General features: G+C 35.2%; 1 pseudogene; it reads left to right on the top strand.

The window, feature by feature from the left end:
* Positions 1-15: 15 nt before the first annotated feature.
* LOC143671819 (proliferating cell nuclear antigen pseudogene) lies at positions 16-794 on the top strand (annotated as a pseudogene).
* The last annotated feature ends 19,774 nt before the right edge of the window (positions 795-20,568 follow it).

Below are 20,568 nucleotides of genomic sequence, written 5' to 3'. Positions count from 1 at the left end.
TCTGACTCCACCACCATGTTCGAGGTGCACCTGGTGCAGTACTCTATCCTGAAGAAAGTGTTGGAGGTGTTCAAGGACCTTTTCAATAAAATCTGCTGGGACATCAGCTCTAGTGTGGTGAACCTGTGGAACATGGACTCATCCCATGTCCATTTGGTGCAACTCAGCCTGTGCTCTGAGGGCTTTGACATGTACTATTGTGAATACAATTTGGCCATGAGTGTGAACCTCACAAGCATGTCCTAACTTCTAAAATGTGTTGTCAACTAAGACAACATTACACTAAGGGCTGAAGATAATGCAAACATTTTGGTGCTAGTATTTGAAGCAGTGAATCAATAAAAAGTTTCAGTGTGGGAAATGAAGTTAATGGATTTTGATGTTGAATGATGTGAAAATCCAGAATAGGAGTATAACTGTGTAGTAAAGATGCCTTTAGGTGAATTTGCACATATATGCCAAGATCTCAGTTATATTGGAAATGCTGTTGTAATTTCCTGTGAAAAAGATGCAACGAAATTTTCTGCTAGTGGAGAACTTGGAAATGAGAACATTAAGTTGGCTCAAATGAGTAATGTCAATAAAAGAGGAAGAAGTTTTTACCCATAGAGATGAATGAGCCAGTTCAACTAACTTTTGCACTGAGATACATGAACTTCTTTACAAAAGCCACTCCACATACTCTTAGAGTAACACTCAGTATGTCTGCGGATGTACCTCTTGTTAGAGAATATAAAATTTCTGATACAAGACATTTAAATTCAAAGATGCAGAAAGATGGTAGGTATACTTAAAATCTAAGAAAATAAAAACTAAGGTCTTTGTGAACTGCTTCTGAGATGGTGGCATGTCTTTTCTCTCACTGAATTTGTACCTCTGAGTACATACGTAGATATATTTTCTGTAAATAACCTATATTTGTCTCTATACTTTACAATTTAAAGAATGAAGTCCAAAGTCAAATCTGGACTTCTTTATCTAGAAATACATCTGTCTTACCTAGAAATACTCAAGATTTAAAAAAAAAAGATATTAACTCTAAATACAGTTTTAAGAATGTTTTCAATTTAAATAAAATGATCTGAATTTCAAAAAATTGAAAATTTCCTCTGTTCTAGTTTGCTAGCTGCCAGAATGCAATATACCAGAAACAAAATGGCTTTTTCTTTCTTTTTTTTTTTTTTTTTGCATGGGCAGGCACCAGGAATCGAACCTGTGTCTCCAGCATGGCAAGAGAAGAACTCAGAATGGCTTTTAAAAGGGGGAATTTAATAAGTTCCTGGTTTACAGTTCTAAGGCTGAGAAAATGTCCCAATTAAAATAAGTCTATAGAAATGTCCAATCTAAGGCATCCAGGGAAAGATATCTTGGTTCAAGAAGGCTGATGGCACTCAGCATTTCACTCTCAGCTGGAAGGGCATATGGCAAACATGGCAGTGTCTGCTGGGTTTCTCTCCAGGCAGGCCTCTTGTTTCATGAAACTCCCTGGGAGGCATTTTTCTTCTTTATCTCCAAAAGTTGCTGGCTGGTGGACTCTGCTTCATGGTTCTGCAATGTTCTGAAGCTCTTCTCCAAAATACTTCTTCTTTTATAGGATTCAAGTAAACTAATCAAGACCCACCTGGATTGGGTGGAGACACATCTCCACCTAATCAGGTTTAATATCCACACTTGATTGAGTCACATCTCCATGGAGATAATCTAATCAAAGTTTCCAACATACAGTACTGAATAGGGATTAGCAAAAACAGTTTCCTTTACAAAATGGGATTAGAAATAAAACATGGCTTTTCTAGGTAAATAAATCCTTTCAAACCAGCACACCCTCCTTTGTTTCCATGCTTCATAGAACAACACATATCAGTTTTCTAAGAGTATGGTTTTCGTGTAATTGGTATTCACTCCAATTATTGTTAAACCACCTGTTGCTATTCTCTTTTGTATTTGTCAAAGTGGGCTTTCCCTGTGTGAACACTCCAGGAATATGTTTAGTCCAGATAAATATTCAATAAATTAAACTATTTGCATTGTGTTACATTAAATATGTTGGCTCTCAAAGTTTTTTCCTTACTAAAACTGTAACTCAGATGAAAAATTTAACATGACTTCAAAGAACAGCCTAGGTTGTTAGGTAACAAAGTAAGCGATAAAGTGAGAGACTCAGAGGTTTGGGGATGATTTCAAGAGTAAAGAGATTTATAAATTTTATTACAGAATAATACATGTAATATTCCCAATAAAAAGATTCATTTAGACAAATTGGAGTGATTAAATATTTGTTTAATAAATTTCATGCCTTCTCCCTGATTTTATCACCATATTAATAGTGATAAAGTTATAATGTTAAAGTTAGTATAAGGCAAGTTTAATTTATCAAGATTTAAATATTTTAATTTTCTGTATGGTTTATAGTTAAAGCAAATTATTATTATTGTTTCTACAAATAGTTTTAAATTACCAAAATATAATATAATGTTTAAGTGAATTTGCAAAATGGATATATTTTAAAGAGTTTAATCGTGTAGGCTTCTATAATCCTACAAGTCATAATGATTTAATGTGTTGGCTTAAATTTTAATTTCCAGATCTTCAGGTAACTTTAAATTCTTAGCTAGATTAATATTAAATTGATCTAATTAGTAAATATTCTTTGGCTATCTGGACAATTTCTAAGAAAGAAAAGTGCATAAAACCTTGGTTATTAAGCATAGCTTTCATTTCCCTTATTCCTTACTCAGTGAATAGCTGTAAATTAACAGGATGAATAAAACATTTGGATATCAATATATGTTCAGTATTGCTACTTTAAAATTTATATATGTAATATGAAACACATGGTCATGAAGAAAAATAGCTATATCATTTTTGGTTTCCTGGCTTCTAGATTTTCTCTGTAAGGCAACAAATTTTGATTATTTGTTTGATTCTGGCAAACATTAATTGTTGAGTTCATACTAGGTACAATAATTATAGAGCAAAAAGAACACATAGGAGATAATGGATATGTCTCCTCATTTATCTAAGGAATTATTACAATCTTAATGGTGATAAATTCAACATAACGTACACATTGTTTCATCTCATATGCTATAGGATTTATTATATATTTATAAACTTTTTTATTGTATAGTATAACATCTATACAAAGCAAAGAAATAAAAAAGCAATAGTTTTCTAAGCATTCTTCAAAAAGTGGTCACAGGACAGATCCCAGAGTTTGTCATGGGTGACCATATGATCCTCTCCTATTTTTCCTTCAAGCTGCCCCAGAATATAGGAGGGTAGAGGACTTACATGCTTTTTATCATCACAATTGAATTTTTTCTGCTTTTTTTGTGAACCATAACATATATACAAAAAAGCTATAAATTTCCAAGCACCACACCACAACTAGCTGTAGAACATATTTCAGACTTTGACATGGGTTACAATTTCGCAATTTTAGGTTTTCACTTCTAGCTTCTCTAAAATACTGGAGACTAAAAGATATCAAGTTAATGATTCAGCATTCATATTCATTTGTTAAGTCCCATCTTCTATGTATAATTCCACCATCACCTTTGAGCTTTCCATACTTCTCATTGGAGTTGTCTGGGCTATGGCAATTCTAAATTTTTGATATTGAATGTGTCTATCTCTAATATGGGGTAGGGAGATGGAACTATTTGATGTTCTGGAGAGGCTGAGCTAGGTTTCAGGGCTTATGTGGACCAGGGACTCATCTGGAGGTTGTAGGTTTCTGGCAAGTTACTCTAGTGCATGGAGCCCTTGTGAAATCTTATATTTTGTCCTAGGTGTTCATTAGGATTGGCTGGAATGGCCCTGGTTGGGGATTGGCAGGTTATGATAGGTAGCAAGGTCTACCTGAAGCTTGCATAATAGCAACCTCAGAGTAGCCTCTTGACTCTATTTGAAAACTCTCTCAGCCACTGATACTTTATTAGTTACAGTTATTTTCCCCTTTTTGTCAGGATAGAATTGTTGATACCAAGGTGCCAGGTCTGGATTTATCCCTGGGAGTCCTCTCCCACATCACCAGGGAGACTTTCACCCCTGGATGTCATGTCCCACATAGGGGGGAGGGCAATGATTTCACTTGCACAGTTGGGCTTAGAGAGAGTGAGGCCAATCTGAGCAATAAAAGAGGTCCTCCAGAAGTAACTCTTAGGCATGCCTATAGGTAGTCTAAACTTCTATGATATCTGCATAAGCTTCAGAAGGGTAAGCCTCATGATCGATGGCATGTCCTATTGATTTGGGTGTCCCTAAAGTTTGACACAGTATCAGGGGATTTCCTGATGGTAAGGTTTAATAGCTCAATAGCCTTTCTCCCCTCTCTCAGGGGACTTTGTCAATGTTTTCTTTTATTATCTGGTTAATATACTCTAGGACTTTTCGAGGCATTACAATAATCTCTACAGAATTAAAGCACCTCTTTCTTATTCTGTGCTCTCTGTGTTTCAATTGTTCAAATGAGCTACACAGATAAGTTAAATTTGATTATGCACCACAGAAAATTTCAGTTCCAGATCAAATAAATCTTTCTTCCATTGGTCTCAAAAGGTATGTGTGATTCTAAAATATGATCATTGTTTTCCTTACCCCTATGTTCTAAATTACTTTAACTCCAACCTGTTTGGCTTCATTCTTAACTATAAATATCAGGTTATATATATACAAAACAGCCTCTCAAAAGCCAGAAATAATAATCACCACTCCAGACTTTATGGGCCTGCTATAAAAACTTACAATCTAGGCTCCTGTTTTCTTATAAGCATCTTCTAAAGGTGACCATACCACTGTTGTTTTTTTGTTTCTGGCTTATTTTGTCTCACCAAATATCCCACATGTTCATTCACATCATTGCATGCCTCATGACAATGTTCCTTTTTGTAGTAGCACAGCCTTCATTCATAAGTATACACCATCATTTGCCATTCTATTTCTCTGTCAGTTCATCCTTCAGCCACCTGCATTCATCTAGCATCATGTAGAGGGCTGGGTTTATTATATTTTAAGGATAGGATTGGAGTTTTATATTTATCACATAACTGTTCGGATGTATATATGTGTATATATATATATGTCTAAAAACATCGATATAAAACTAGAATAAGTTTGTAAATAAAGGAGGCTTATTAATTCTTTATTGTAAATTATTACATGAATGGCATGGCAAAAGTAAAATCAGAATTTGAGTTTTCTTTCTGTTAAAAGACCAAGCTATTATGTACCCAGAAAACAGCAATTACTATTTTTTATTGAAATATTCTGGAAACCCCCTGTATTTCTGGTTTACACATAAATCTTCTTTAAAAATGTTTCTTATTTTTGAAAAAAAAATGTTAAATTCCTCAAATAAATTTCTAGGACATCTGAAGCAAAGGATTACAAACTGTGCACCTTAAAGCAACCAAAATTTATTCTCTTACATTTCTGGAGGTTTGAACTCCAAAATCAAGGTATTGACAGGGCTGCACTCCTTTTCAAGGTTCTAGGGAAAAGGTTTCCTTGCCTTTCCCTAGCTTCTGGTGGCTCCAGATATTTCTGGGCTTGCAGCAGCATAGGTCCAATATCTACTTTTTCCTTAATATGGACATTTTCTTCCTCTTTGTGTCTACTTGTCTGAGTGTTCCCATGACCTTCTTAAAAGGACATCATCATTAGATTTATGGCATACTATGATCCTGCATGACCTGACTTTAAAATTTTTATTTTGTAATAATTTCAAGCTTACAAGACAGTTACAAAAATAATACAAAACCCATACAGAGAATTTCAACCTACCCTAAAACAGATAACCTAGATCTACCAGATTTAACATTTTGTCACATTTTGTGGATCATTCTATCTGTATTTCAGTCAATCCCTCCATCTGTCTTTTCATCTATCAATTTTATAAACCATAATTTAACTAATTATGTCTGTGAAAACCCTATATCCAAATATGGACACATTCACAAATATCAGAGGTTAGGACTTCAACATATCACTTTGAGGCACAAAATGCAGCTCACAACAGATCCTTATTGTTGCTTGTTCATGTGTTTTCAAAATATTAGTGGTAAATATTACTTGCTTTTAAGCTGTTGAGATGTATGTACATATCTTGTTTCCTCTGACATTTTTATTTGGCAAATTCAGTTCCCAAATTCAGAATAATAAAATTATGATTTTTTTAGGCCTGTATTTTCTTTAGGTTTCTTGGATTGGTCACCTGATTTGTTATTTCATTTTACAAAAAGATAATAGAAATACTTGGGATTGAGTTTGTCTCATATTCTTCAAATTTCAATTAACTTAAAATTATTGTGGGAGTTGTTTTTATCTTCCAAAATAAAAATAAAAGAAAAAATAATGTATTAAAAAGAGTTCAATCTTTACAGGTTAATTATTTATCATTAAAATATATAACATAAAATCTGTTTTCAATGGTTGTATACATTTTAGTTAAAAATGAACATACTCATAATCAAGAAGACTCAGAAATACAATAAGCAGAGTGCACTTGGAAAATCAGAAAGGATCTGTCATCTTATAAAAAGAGAGGTTCAAAAAATTTAGTTTTAAGTGATATGTTATGTGTTGCATGGGAACTGTTATTAAATGCGAATTGCTTAATCTTCCCTGGTTACATTAGTATGGGTGAAATATTGATATAAATACTTCAGAATCTGTATAAAGTTTCTAGAGAGTTGTCAATGCCCTCACTGTTCTTGAAGCTCTTGATGTTGCCTTGCTTGATATTAAGCAACAACAATATATTGTTATTGGTCATAATTTCAGTTATTTTTTTTAAATGTTGCACCCACATACACAACCAAATTCCCCTGTCAATTGCATTAGATTCATAATGAACTCTCATCATATCTTTAATCTCAACCATGTTAAGCTTTTTGTCATCCACTGATAGATATTTTTTCTTTTTACTGATGCTTTCTTGAAAAGTGCTTGCAATAAGCTAAGATCCCGAGTGCTTAATCTTCAACCAGAAGGAACTATCTCAAAGCCTCATGGAAAGGACTATGCCAGGTAATCTTGGGCCACAGACTTCTAATTGTCTTGCATAATTAACTTTGAGACCATACCTCTGGACTGAGTTGGGATTTCCAGAACTATAGTGGAGTAGGTTCATGAGAGTGCTAGCACAAAATTGAGAGGAACAATAATTAACTACATAGGACTGAATGAATTGAGGAAGGATGATTATGTGTTTGCTTGGAATACTACTGAATCCTTAATAGTCTATTATCTAGATATAAAGAACACTCCTGTCTCTTAAGCTATCTATAACTCATAATTTAGTAGACCTCAGAAAGATAAGAGAATGCTATCTTTTTCTCCCTGTCTGATGCTTTTAGAATTTGGAAACTCAATGAATATTTTTTATTTTCATGGGAATATAATTATTTGCATAGGCTCAAAAGAATATGTCCTCCACATTAACAGGAAATAATTGGAAACAGAGGTTACAAAGCCAAAACTTTGAGTCACATGTATATGAAAATGATTCTCATATAATCATATATGATGAGACACTTTTAAGGAGTTAAGATTGACTAGATGGAACCAATACTTACAAAGACCTGTTGGAAAAACTGAAATTATGCAATTCCAAAAGTTACAGGTAGAAAGTTTCCTGGTAGGAAACTTAAGGTGTTTAAGGGACATTGAGAAGAGAGGAATTCACTTAAATCAATAGGTACTGCATGTGAAATCTGGTGGTGATTTTTTTTGGCTTGGATTCCTAGCTTCAAGAGACTTTTGCTAGTCTAATCTAAAATTCCTTATAAAAACTTCCAACAAAGAAATCTTTAAAAGGCCCATATAATAAATCACTATTCTTGCTTCATTTATGTAAATATAATCAGGTCATCCTTATGAGACCAGCTTCATATTTTGATCAAGAATAATCTTGCTTTGAGATTATCTTTGATCAAAGGACTATGGAGAGAAAATTTTACGTTTCAATGGAAAACTGTGCCAGTTTGAAAATATTATCTACTGAGAAAAGCCATGTTTTAATCTAGATCCAGTCTTGTGGAAGCAGCTATTTATTTTAATCCCTACTCAGTATTGTAGGTTGGAAACTTAATTAGATTTTCTCCACGAAGATGTGGCATGCACAGTTGTGGGTGTGGCTTTTGATTAGATGGAGATGTGACTCCACCTATTCCAGGTGGGTCTTGATTAAATTACTAGAAGCCTTTAAAAGAGGAAATATTTTGGAAAGAGTCAGAAACAACAGAAAGGACAGAGCCTAAAGGAATGGTAAAGGCCTCAGAGCTGACAGAAACTTCACAGCAGAGCTGACACAGATGTGGACACATGGAGAGCAGAAACATGGAAGTTTGGAGATGCTTGGAGCCCAGCAGACATTTCCATGAGTTATTAAGCAAGCCAGAGCCTGGAGAGAGCCAAGGGATGCAAGAGATGAAAAGTATCCCTGGAGAAGTAAAGTGAGGAACATCCACAGAAGCAGAGGCTAAAAATAATGGTGCTCAGGAGCAACAGACCAGTGTACCATCTTAGGTGACAGAGATGTTCCAGATGTATCTGCCTTTCTTCATCCAATTCCCTGGATATGTTAGTTTGGATATTTCCATAAGCTTACAACTGTAAACTGGTAACTTATTAAATCCCCCCTTTCAAGATCTAGTTTTAGTATATAGCATTCTTGCTTGTAAAGGAACACAGATTTTGGTACCAGAAGTGGGGTGCTGTTGCAGTTTGCAAATAACAAACATTTTGGAACAGCTTTTTAAATGGATAAGGGGAAGACTCTCGAAGAGTTGTGAGGATTTTTATTGAGAAGGAAGAATTGCTTTGAAGATATTGTTGGTAGAAGTATGGAAAATTTAGTCTGGCTGCTCTTTGAAGCTTATAGTAAAATGTTAGTGGAAAGAGATGGATTGAGAACAGAATTCTGGGGTAGAAAGAAAACAGATATTGGAGTTTGGGAAAATTCTGGGCTTCCAGAAAAGAAAACCCTAGAAAGTAGTGCCCCACATGAGCATTTGACCAAACATGGAAACAGTCAGAGGATGTCCTTGCATTACAGGACATGCAAGGATTTGAGATAAAGTTATCCAGGAAGGATTTATGGAAAGTCCTTTTGTCTGATGAGCATGATCACAGATTACTGCATAGAAAACCAATAAGAGCATTGTGGGATCTGTATAAACAGAACCATTGCTGGTCTAGACAAGAATGGACAGAAAAAGGGAAAATTGTAAGAAAAGTAGTTTCAGAGGCAGAAACATGGAATTTAAAATCTGGAGCCAGGAAGCCTCAGGTCAGGAGAGTGAATTGACCCATAGGCGTGGAGAGAGTGAATTTGCCCTGGAAGCCGGGGTGGGGGGCTTCTGCTTTGTTGCTCAGGATGGGGTGTGCCACCTCAGACCTTGGAGAGGATGGAGTGCATAAATAGGGATTGGAGGGAGCCTGGCTGCAACCCCTTGTTCTGGAGGGATTGAGTGTGTGCCCCAGAGTTGGCAGAGTGCCCAGCTGAGGCTCCAATGCTTGGAAAGGGTGGAGGCCAGAAAAGGTGGTCCACTCAATGTCCTCCAAATTTGTCAACTCCACACCAACATTTAGAGGGAACAAAGCAATTGTGTAGACCCTCAGAAAGGTTAGGACCTCTGCTTTCTAAAACTCCAAGGATAAGTGAGTCTTATACTCTTAAATCTAATGGAGTTTTCCCTGCAGGTTTTAGGAGCAGTTTGTGTCCAGTGAGCCCTGTGGTCCTTCCAATTTCTCTCTATGGAAATGTGAACATGTATCTTATGACTGTCACCCCTTCATATATTGGCAGAAGAAACAATTCAAGTTCCACAGATCCAGAACCAGAGGAAAATCTTTGCCTTAAAACAGATCGTGTCTGTAAAAAATTTTGATGAAACTTTGTACTGGTTTTACCCTTATATTGTATTTGTTTTGTTACTGAAATGGTTTAAAGCTTTGTGACATTGTAATGGAGTGAATATGTTTTGTATATGGAAAAGACATGTCTTTTTTAGCGTCCAGGGGGTAGAATGTGCCTGCTTGAAAATATTATGTATCCCCAAAAAGCCATGTTTTAACACGGATCCAATCTTGCAGAAGCAGCCATTTCTTTTAATCCCCATTGAGCACTATAGGTTGGAAACTTTATTAGATGATCTCCATGGAGATGTGGCACACACAACTGTGACATTTGATTAGATGGAACTATGGCTCCACCTATTACAGGTGAGTATTGATTAGATTACTGGAATCCTTAAAAAGAGGAAACATTTTGGAGAGAGTCAGAAACAACAGAAAAGACAGAGTCTAGAGAAATGACACAAGACTCAGAGCTGATAGAAACTTCACAGCAGAGCTGACACAGATGTGGACACATAGAGAACAGAAACATGGATGTTTAGAGATGCTTGGAACCCAGGAAATATTGTCATGAGGTGTTAAACAATCCAGAGCCTGGAGAGAGTCAAGGGAAGCAAGAGATGAGAAACATCCCTGGAGAAGTAAAGTGAGGAACTTCCACAGGAAAAGGGGGTGAAAGAAATGGAGCCCAGAAGTAAAGGACTAGGTGCCTTCCCATCTGACAGGTATGTTCCAGATGTATCAGCCTTTCTTCAATGAAGGTTTCTCTTCCATGATGCCTTAGTTTGAACATTTCCATTCGTTTAGAACTGTAAATTTGTAACTTACTAAATTCCCATTTATCAAAGCTGCTTCAGTTTTTGTATGTCACATTATGAAAGGTTTCATACTAACACAAGCCCACTCTTGTGGATTATCAGAGTCTTGCCTTTCAACTTCTTTTCTCAAACAGGTAACTGATGGCTTTGCCATCACCTTGCATACATTGCCAATTCTTTGATAAAAACGTTTACATTAGAGAGGTTGTGGGTTTACAAAACAGTCTTGTATAAAATACATGTTTCCCATATACCACCCCATAGCTAATACCTTGCATTGGCATGGAACATTTACTACAATTGATGATAATACACTTTTAGAATTCTACTATTAACTACAGTCTATGGAATACTTTAGGATTCACAGTTTGTGTAGTATTGTTCCATGGATTACATTTTAAAATTTCATTCTGTTATAATATTTACTATAAAATATATCATCTTTTAATCATTTTTAGATATATCTCTCAGTGCTGTCAATTGCATTCACAATATTGTGCTACCATCACCACTCTCCACTTTCAAAATATTTTCAACATCCAAAATATGAATCGTGTACATTTTAAGCCTTAACTTCCCATTCCCTATCTCCACCCCATCCACTAATATGCTGTATTCTAGATTTTGACCCTATGAGTTCACTTATTCTAATTGTTTTGAATGTGTAAGATCATACAATATTCATCCTTCTGTGTCTGCTTTTATTTCACTCAACATGATGTCTTCAAGGTTGATCAATGTTGTCCCATTAATTCCTTTTTACAACTGAATTATGTTCCATTGTGTGGAACATAATTAATTCCTTTTTACAACTGAATTATATTTCATTGTGTGTTGTATTAGTTAGTAAAGCTGGCTGAATGCAATATACCAGAAGTTAATTGGTTTTTATAAAGTGAATTTATTAATTTAAAAGTTTAGATCTAAGCCCATAAAAGTGTCCAAATTAAGGTATCCAGAGAAAGATACGTTTACTCAAGAAAGGCCCAATGGTATTTGGGATTTCTCTGTCAGCTGGGAAAGCACGTGGTGATGTCTGCTAGATATCTCTCCTGGCTTCTCATTTCAAGTGACTTCCCCAGGGGCATTTCTTTCTGCATCTTCAAGTATCTGTTATGTGTAGACTCTGAACCTTTTTCCAAAAGATTCCCTCTTAAAGGGCTCAAGTAAGGGACTCACCTTAAATGGGTAGAGATGCATCTCCATGGAAACCACCTAATCAAAAGGTCCCACCCACAGTTGGGTGGGTCACATCTCCATGGAAACAAATTAATAGAAAAGATCCCACCCAACAGTATTGAATCAGGATTAAAGAACATGCTTTTCTGGGGTACACAACAGTTTCAAACCAGCACATATGCATATACCACATTTTATTTACCCATTAAGTTGATACGCTTTGGTTGCTTCAATCTTTTGGTAATTGTGAATAATGTTCATATGAACATCATTGGGCAAATACCTGTTTGTGTTTGAGGTTTCAACTATTTTGGGTATGGATGAAGAAGTAGTATTGCTGGGGTCTTATGGTAGATCTTTACTTAGGTTTCACAGGAAATGTAAAACGGTCTTCCACAATGGCTGCATCATTTTACATTATCATCAGCAATGAATGAGTGTTTGTATTTCTCCACATCTTCTCTAACACTTCTTATGTACTTTTTTAATAGCAGCTATTTTAATGGGTGCAAAATTGCATATCATTGTGGTTTTGCTTTGTATTGACGTGATGGCTCATTATTTTGACCATCTTTTCCTGTACTTTCTGGCCATTTGCATATCTTCCTTGGCTAGATGTCTATTCAAGTCTTTTGACTATTTTAATTGTGTTCTTTGTCTTTTTGTTATGAAGTTGAAGGCTTTCTCTTTGTCAGCTGAATATTACTCCTTTATCAGATATGTGACCTCCAAATACTTTCTTCCATTATTTAGGCTGTCATTTTACTTTCATGATAAAATCCTTTGCAGAACAAAAGTTATTCATTTTGATAAGGTCCCAATTATATATATTTTTCTTTTTTTTGCTTGTACTTTGTATGCAAAGTCTAAGAAATCATTGCCTAACACAAAATCATGAAGATGCTTCACTACGGTTTCTTCAAGGATTTTTGATAGTTCCAGCTCTCTTATTTAGGTCTTTGATCCATTTAGAGTTGATTTTTATAAAATGTATGATATAAAGATCCTGTTTGTTTTTTTTCCGCAAATGGAGATTCAGTTTACCCAACACTGTTTTTGAAGAGATTATTCTTTCCCAATTGAATAGTTTTTGCAACTTGTCAAAAACCAGTTGGCCATAAATGTGAGGGTTGATTTTTGAGCTCTCAATTCTATTACATTGGTATATATGTCTGTTCCTGTGCCAGTGCCATTCTGTTTTGATTACTGTGGCTTTGCAACATGTTTTAAGATCAAGAACTCCAAATCCGTCAACTTCATTCTTCCTTTTCAAGATGGCTTCAGATATTCAAGGCCTTTCATCTTTCATATAAATTTGATGTTTGGTTTTTCCATCTCTGTAAAGTAGGTTGTAAGGACTTTTAATTGGGACTGCATGAACCACAAATTGCTTCTAGTCATATTGACATATTAATTATATTTAGTGTTCCAATCTTTGAACATGGAATATCTTTCCATTTATTTAGGTCTTTTAAAATTTCTTTTAGCCATATTTTCTAGTTTTCTATGTGCAAATCCTTTACATCTTGTGTCAGTTTGAAGCTATTATGTACCCCAGAAAAGCCATGTCTTTTAATCCTCATTCAACATTGCTGGGTGGGATATTTTTTATTGTTTGCATGAAGATCTGACCCACCCAATTGCGAGTGGTAACTTTTGATTAGATGGTGTTCATGGAAATGTGTTGCAACCCATTTAAGGGGAAGTTGCTTTCTGGAGCCCTTTAAGAGAGAACTGTTTTTGGAAAAAGCTACAAAACCAATGAAGCCCACACAGCCAGAGACCTTGGAGCTGTGGAAGGAAGGCATCCCCAGGGAAGCCTTATGAAGTGAGGAGAGAAAGCTAGCAGATCGCCCCTCCCAGCTCAGAGAGGTGTCCAGAACCCAAAAACCCTAGCAGATGCCAAATATGTGACTTCCCAGCTGATGGACCTCTTCTGGATGGTATCAACCTTTCTTGAGTGAAGGTAACCTTTTGGAGCCTTACTTTGGTCATTTTCATGGCCTCAGAACTATAAATATACAACTTAATAAGTTCCTTTTTAAAAGACATTCCATTTCTGGTATATTACATTCCAGCATCTTAACAAACTAAAACATATCCTCAATGAGATTTTTTTCTAGATATTTTATTTTTTTAGTTGCTATTGCAAATTAATTTTTTTCTTGAATTCTTGTTCTGATTGTCCATTGCTTGTGTATAGAAACACTACTGATTTTTGGTGTTGATGTAGTACCTTGCCACATTGCTGAATTCATATATTAGCTCTAGGAAATTTGTTATATATATTTCAGGATTTTCTATATATAGGATCACATCAACTGCACATAGAGAACATTTGTTTTCTTCCTTTCCAATGTGGATGCTGTTCTAGTTTGCAAGCTGCCATAATACAAATAGGATAAACAAAACAGTTTTTAAAAAGGGGAACTTATGAAGTTGCAAGTTTACAGTTCTAAAGCCATAAAAATGTCCAAATTAAAGAAGACTATAAAAATGTACAATCTATTGGATTCAGGAAAAGATACCTTGGTTCAAGAAGGCTGATGATGTTCAGGGTTTCTCTCTCAGCAGGGAAGGTACATGGCAAGATCTACCAGCTTTCTCTTCAATGGCTCTCCCAGGGCTCTGATTGTTCTGTTGGCTCTGTTGGTTCTGATGGCTTTTGTTGCTCTGAGCTTTTCCCTAAATTTTTCCCTTTTAAAGCACTCCAGTAAGCAACCCCACCTTGAATGGGTGGAGACACATCTCCATGGAAACCATCCAATCAAAAATTATGACCCATAATTGGGTTGGTCACATCTCCATGGAAACAATAAAAAGTCTCCCACCCAGCAATACTGAATGAGGATTAAAGGACATGGCTTTTCTGGGGTACATTATAGCTTCAAACCAGCACAAATGCTTTTTATTTATTTTCTTGCCTAATTGCTCTAGCAAGAACTTTCAGTACAATGTTGAATAACAATGGTGACAGTGGCCATCCTTGTCCTCTTCCTGATCTTAGAGGGAAAGCTTTCAGGCTTTCACTATTAAGGAGGATATTAGCTGTGGGCTTTTCATACATGTCTTGTATCATGGGGTGGGGGAATTTCCCTTCTATTCCTAGTGTTCTAAATATTTTGTCAAGAAAAGTGCTGTATTTTTTCAAATACTTCCCCTGTGTCAATTGAGATGATGATGTATTTTTTCCTTCACTGTGTTAATGTGGTGTACTACAATAATTGATTTCCTTTTGGTGAACCAACCTTGAATACTAGGGTTAAATCCCACATGACCATGGTGATTAATTCTTTTCATATCCCTTTGGATTTGGTTTGCTAGTTTTTTGTAAATGTTTTTTGCATCTATGTTAATAAGAAATAATTATACATAGTTTTCTTTTCTTATGGTATATATGTCTGATTTTGGTATGAGAGTGCTGATGGCTTCACAGAATGAGTTATGGAGTATTGCCTCCTCTTCAATTTTTGGGAAGAATTTGAGTAGAGTTGGAGTTAAGTCTTCATGAAATGTTTGGTAGAATTCCTCTGAGAAACCATCTTGTCCTGGGCTTCACTTTTTGTTTTCATTGAGATATATTCACATATCATATAATCATCCAAAGTGTACAGTCATTAGTTCACAGTATCATCTTATAGTTGTGCATTCATCACCACAATCAGTTTTTGAACACTTTCGTTACTCCAAAAAATAAGAATAAAAATAAAACATAATAGCCAGAATATCCCATACCCCTTATAGTCCCTTATTATTTATTTATTTTTTCCTTATTTATTGCTCATCTATCCATGTACACTCGATAAAGGGAGTGTCAGTCACAAGGTTTTCACAATCACATCGTCACACCATAAAATGTATATAGCTATACAATCATTTTCAAGAATCCAGACTTTGGGGTTACAATTCAATAGTTTCCAGTATATTTACTTCTTGCTATTCTAATACACTAAAAGCTAAAGTACATTATATAGTGCATAAGAATAACCTCCAGAATATGCTCGTGACTCTATCTGAAATTTCTCAGCCAAGGAAACTTTTTTTTCATTTCTCTCCCCCTTTTTGTCAAGAAGCCTTTTGCAATCACATGATTCCAGTCCAGGTTATCCTTGGGAGTCATGTTCCACATTGCCAGGGAGATCTATAACCCTGGGAATCATGTCCCACATAAGGGGGAGGGCAGTGATTTTACCCGCAGAATTGGCTTAGAGAGAGAGCTGGGCTTTACTTTGTTGGGTGGGTTTTTAAAATTACTGATTCAATATCTTCACTAGTAATTGGTCTTTTGAGAATGTCTATTTCTTCTTGAATCAATGTAGGTAGTTTGTGTGTTTCTAAGAATTTGTCGATTTCACCTAAGTTACATAAATTGTTGGCATATAGTTGTTCACAGTTTCCACTTAGATTCCTTGTTATTTCAGCCTGGTCAGCAGTATTTTCTCCCTTTTCGTTTCCAATTTGCATTTTCAGTACAGTCTCTTCTTTTCTTTGTCATTCTAGCTAAAGGTTTTTCTAGTGTGTTGATTTTTTTTGAGAATAATTTTTTTTTAGTTTTGTTGATTCTGTTTATGAATTTATTTTGCTTTCTATTTCATTTATCTCCATTCTAATCTTTGTTATTTCTTTCTTCTGCATGCTTGGATTTAGTTTGCTTTGCTTTTTCTAGTTCTTTCTGTTTTGAGGTTAAGTCTGTGACTTGAAGTCTTTCTCTTCTTTTTTAACTTTTTTATTGTATAATATAATATATATACAAAGTGAAGAAAGAAAAAAGCAATAGTTTTCAAAACACTCTTCAACAAATTGTTACAGGACAGATCTCAGAGTTTATCACAGGTTACCATACAATCCTCTCAGATTTTTCCTTCTAGCTACTCCAAAATGTAGGAGGACAGAAGGCTTAAATTTTTTTATCATCACAATGATGATTAAAAAATCATTTTTTTTCTTTTTTGTGAAAAATAACATATATACAAAAAAGTAATAAGTTTCAAAGCACAGAACAACAATTAGTTGTAGAACATATTTCAGAGTTTGACATGGATTACAATTCCACAATTTCAGGTTTTTACTTCTAGCTGCTCTAAGATACTGGAGACTAAAAGAAATATCAATTTAATGATTCAGCAATCATATTTGTTTGTTAAACCTTATCTTCTCTGTTATTGAATTTCCTGTATAACTCCACCGTCACCTTTAATCTTTCTATCTCACTCTTTGGGAGTATTTGTTCTATGACCATTCTAATTTTTTCATTGTTGGAAAAGGCTGTGAATTCTCCTTTGTTTTAAGGTAAGAAGTTAGAACCATTAATTTCCCTCTCAACACCGTCCTACCTACATCCCATAAGTTTTGGTATTTTGTATTTTCATTTTCATTCACCTCAATATATTTCATTTTTATTTTCTCTTTAACATATTGGTAGTTTAAGAACATGTTTAATTTACCCATATTTATGACTTTTCTTTTCTCACTCTGTTATTGAATTCTAGCTTCATTCTGTTGTGGTAATTGTACATTGTATGATTTCCATACTTTTAATATATTGAGACTTTTTAAATTAATTTTAATTTTTTAAAAAATATAACAACAAACAACATGAACATTTGTAACATATGATCATCCCTTTCTACATATGTAATCAGTAATTCACAATATAACCATATAGTTGCACATCCATTATCATGATCATTTCTTAGAACATTTGCATCAATTCAGAAAAAGAAATAAAAAGACAACAGAAAAAAATTCATGCATACCATACTCCCCACCCCTCCCTTTCATTGATCACTAGCATTTCAATCCATTAAATTTAATTTAACATTTGTTCCCCCCATTATATATTTTTATTCCATATATTTTACTTGTCTGGTGATAAGGTAGATAAAAGGAGTATCAGACACAAGGTTTTCACGATCACACAGTCGCATTGTGAAAGCTATATCATTATACAATCATCTTCAAGAAACATGACTACTGGAACACAGCTCTACATTTTCAGGCACTTCCCTCCAGCCTCTCCATTACATCTTGACTAACAAGGTGATATCTATTTAATGTATAAGAATAACCTCCAGGATAACCTCTTGACTCTGCTTGGAATCTCTCAGCCATTGACACTTTATTGTGTCTCATTTCACTCTTCCCCATTTTCGTCAAGAAGGTTTTCTTAATCCCTTGGTGCTGAGTTCCAGCTCATTCTAGGATTTCTGCCCTACACTGCCAGGAAGGTCCACACCCCTGGGAGTCATGTCCCAAGTAGACAGGGGGAGGGTGGTGAGTTTGCTTGTTGTGTTGGCTAGAGAGAGAGGCCACATCTGAGCAACAAAAGAGGTTCTCTTGAGGTGACTCTTAGGCCTAATTTTAAGTAGGCTTGACCTATCTTTTGTGGGGTTAAGTTTCATATGAACAAACCTCAAGATTGGGGGCTCATCTCATTGCTTTGGCTGTCCACACTGCTTGTGAGAATATCAAGAATTCTCCACTTGGGGAAGCTGATTTTCTCCCTTTCTATTGAGACTTTTTTGGGTCCCATTATATGCTCTTTCTGGAGAATGACCCATATGCTCTCAAAAAGAATGTGTATTCTGTTTTTATTGGATCCAGTGTTCTATATGTTTTTTGGGTCTGGCTGGTTTAGAGTACTGTTCAAGTCTTGTATTTCCTTACTGATCTTCTTGGTAGATATTCTATCCATTATTGTGAGTGGCGGATTAAAGTCTCCTACTATTAATGAAGAACATCCAGTTTCTAGTATTTGCCCTGTATATTTTCAGCTCTCTTGTTAAGTGCATATATACTTATAAGTGCTATATCTGCCTTTGGAATTTTCTCATTTAACAGTATGTGATGATCATCTTTGTCCCTCATAACTGTTTTTGACTTAGAGTCTATTTTATCTGACATTAGTATAGCCACATCACATTCTTTTGTTCACTATTTACATGGTATATTTTTCCTCTCATTTTACTGTCAGTTTGCTTGCATCTTTGGCTTTAAGGTGAGTCTCTTGCAGATAGCATATAGTAGGGTAATGGTTTTTTTCCCCATTCTGCCAATCTCTGCTTTATGACTGGAGTGTTTAAACCATTTGCATTTAAAGTTATTTCTGATAATATAGGTCTTATGTCATTTACTTATTTAGAATTTGATTTTTTACATCATTTTTGTCATCAGTTCTGTTAAAGCTTACTTTTCTATTTATTTGTTTTCATGTGTTGAATCATATTGAATGGCTTTGATTTCTAATTGGATATATTTTTCATCTGTTTTTCTTGTGGTTACCATAAGTTTAAAATTTAACATCCTAAATACATAATAATTATATTTGTTCTGACACCAGTGTAACTACAACAGTGGGCTGATATGTTATGCCAGTCTACTTCTTTATTCCCACCATTTTTTCACTTGTTACTGCATATATAATGCACATTGTATGTCTAAAACTAGACTTAGCATTACTTTTTTAGCATTTGTGTTTTAGCACCTGTAGGAAATAAGAAATGGAGTTACATGCCAAATAATGGAGCACAATAGTCTTACATTTATAATTATCAAAATTTGTTACTTTTATCACAGGTCTTTCTGGTGCTTTGAATCACTTTAGGGTGTCCTTTTGTTTCAGTCTGAAGTACTCCTTTTATCATTGTTGTAGGGCCAATCCTGTTATGATGTTCTTACTCAGTTTTGTTTGTCTGAGGATGTCTTAGTCTCTTCTTCGTTTTTTTCTCCTTTCTTTTCTGAGAGGAGATCTTATCATTTTAAGTGCAATTTTATGGAAATATTCACACAGCATAGGGACCATCCAAAGTATACAATCGCTGGTTCACAGAATCATCACATGGTTGGGTATGCAGCACCATGATCAAATTTAGAGCAATTTTATTTTTCCAGAAAAGAAATAAAAAGAAAACCCTAATCCTCCCATAATCCTTATTCCCCATATAATTGACCTATAATGTTGGTGTGGTACATTTGTTACTGTTAAAGGAAGAGCATTAAAACATTACTGTTAACTATAGTCCATTCAATTGGTACATTTTTTCCTATATACCACTTGTTGTAGTTTCCAAGCTGCCAGAATGCAATACACCAGAAACAGAATGGCTTTTAAAAAGGGGAATTTATAAAGTTGAAGGTTTACAGTGCTAAAGCTGTGAATGTCCAAATTAAGGCAAGGCTATGAATATGTCCCAATTAAGGAACCTACAAGAGGTTACTTTCACTCAAGAAAGGCCAATGAAGTTCAGGATTTCTCTCTCAGCTGGAAAGGCACATGGCGGAAGTCTGCTAGCTTTCTTTCCAGACTTCTTGTTTCATGAAGCTCCCCCAGTGGTGTTTCCTTCTTCATCTCCAAAGGTTTCTGGCTGAGTGGGCTCTGTAGCTTTTTCTAAAATGGTCCCCTCTTAAAGGGCTCCAGTAAGCAACCCCACCTTGAAAGGGTGGAAACACATCTCCATGGAAACTACCTAATCAAAAGTTACCACCCACAATTGGGTGGGTCACATTTTCATGGATAATAAAAAATCTCCCACCCAGGAATACTGAATGAGGATTAAAAGACATGGCTTTTCTGGAGTATACCACGGATTCAAACCAGTACACCCCTCTATATTGTTATACATTCTCATGGTTTAATCTTCAACTTTCCTACTGGGAACATACAGGACTCTAAACTTACTCTTTCCACCACACTCTTACACCATTCAGC

Source organism: Tamandua tetradactyla, chromosome X (assembly GCF_023851605.1).
Source record: "Tamandua tetradactyla isolate mTamTet1 chromosome X, mTamTet1.pri, whole genome shotgun sequence".
Classification (NCBI taxonomy): domain Eukaryota; kingdom Metazoa; phylum Chordata; class Mammalia; order Pilosa; family Myrmecophagidae; genus Tamandua; species Tamandua tetradactyla.
Note: the sequence above shows the minus strand (reverse complement) of the source record. Positions and strands in the feature narration are given on the sequence as shown.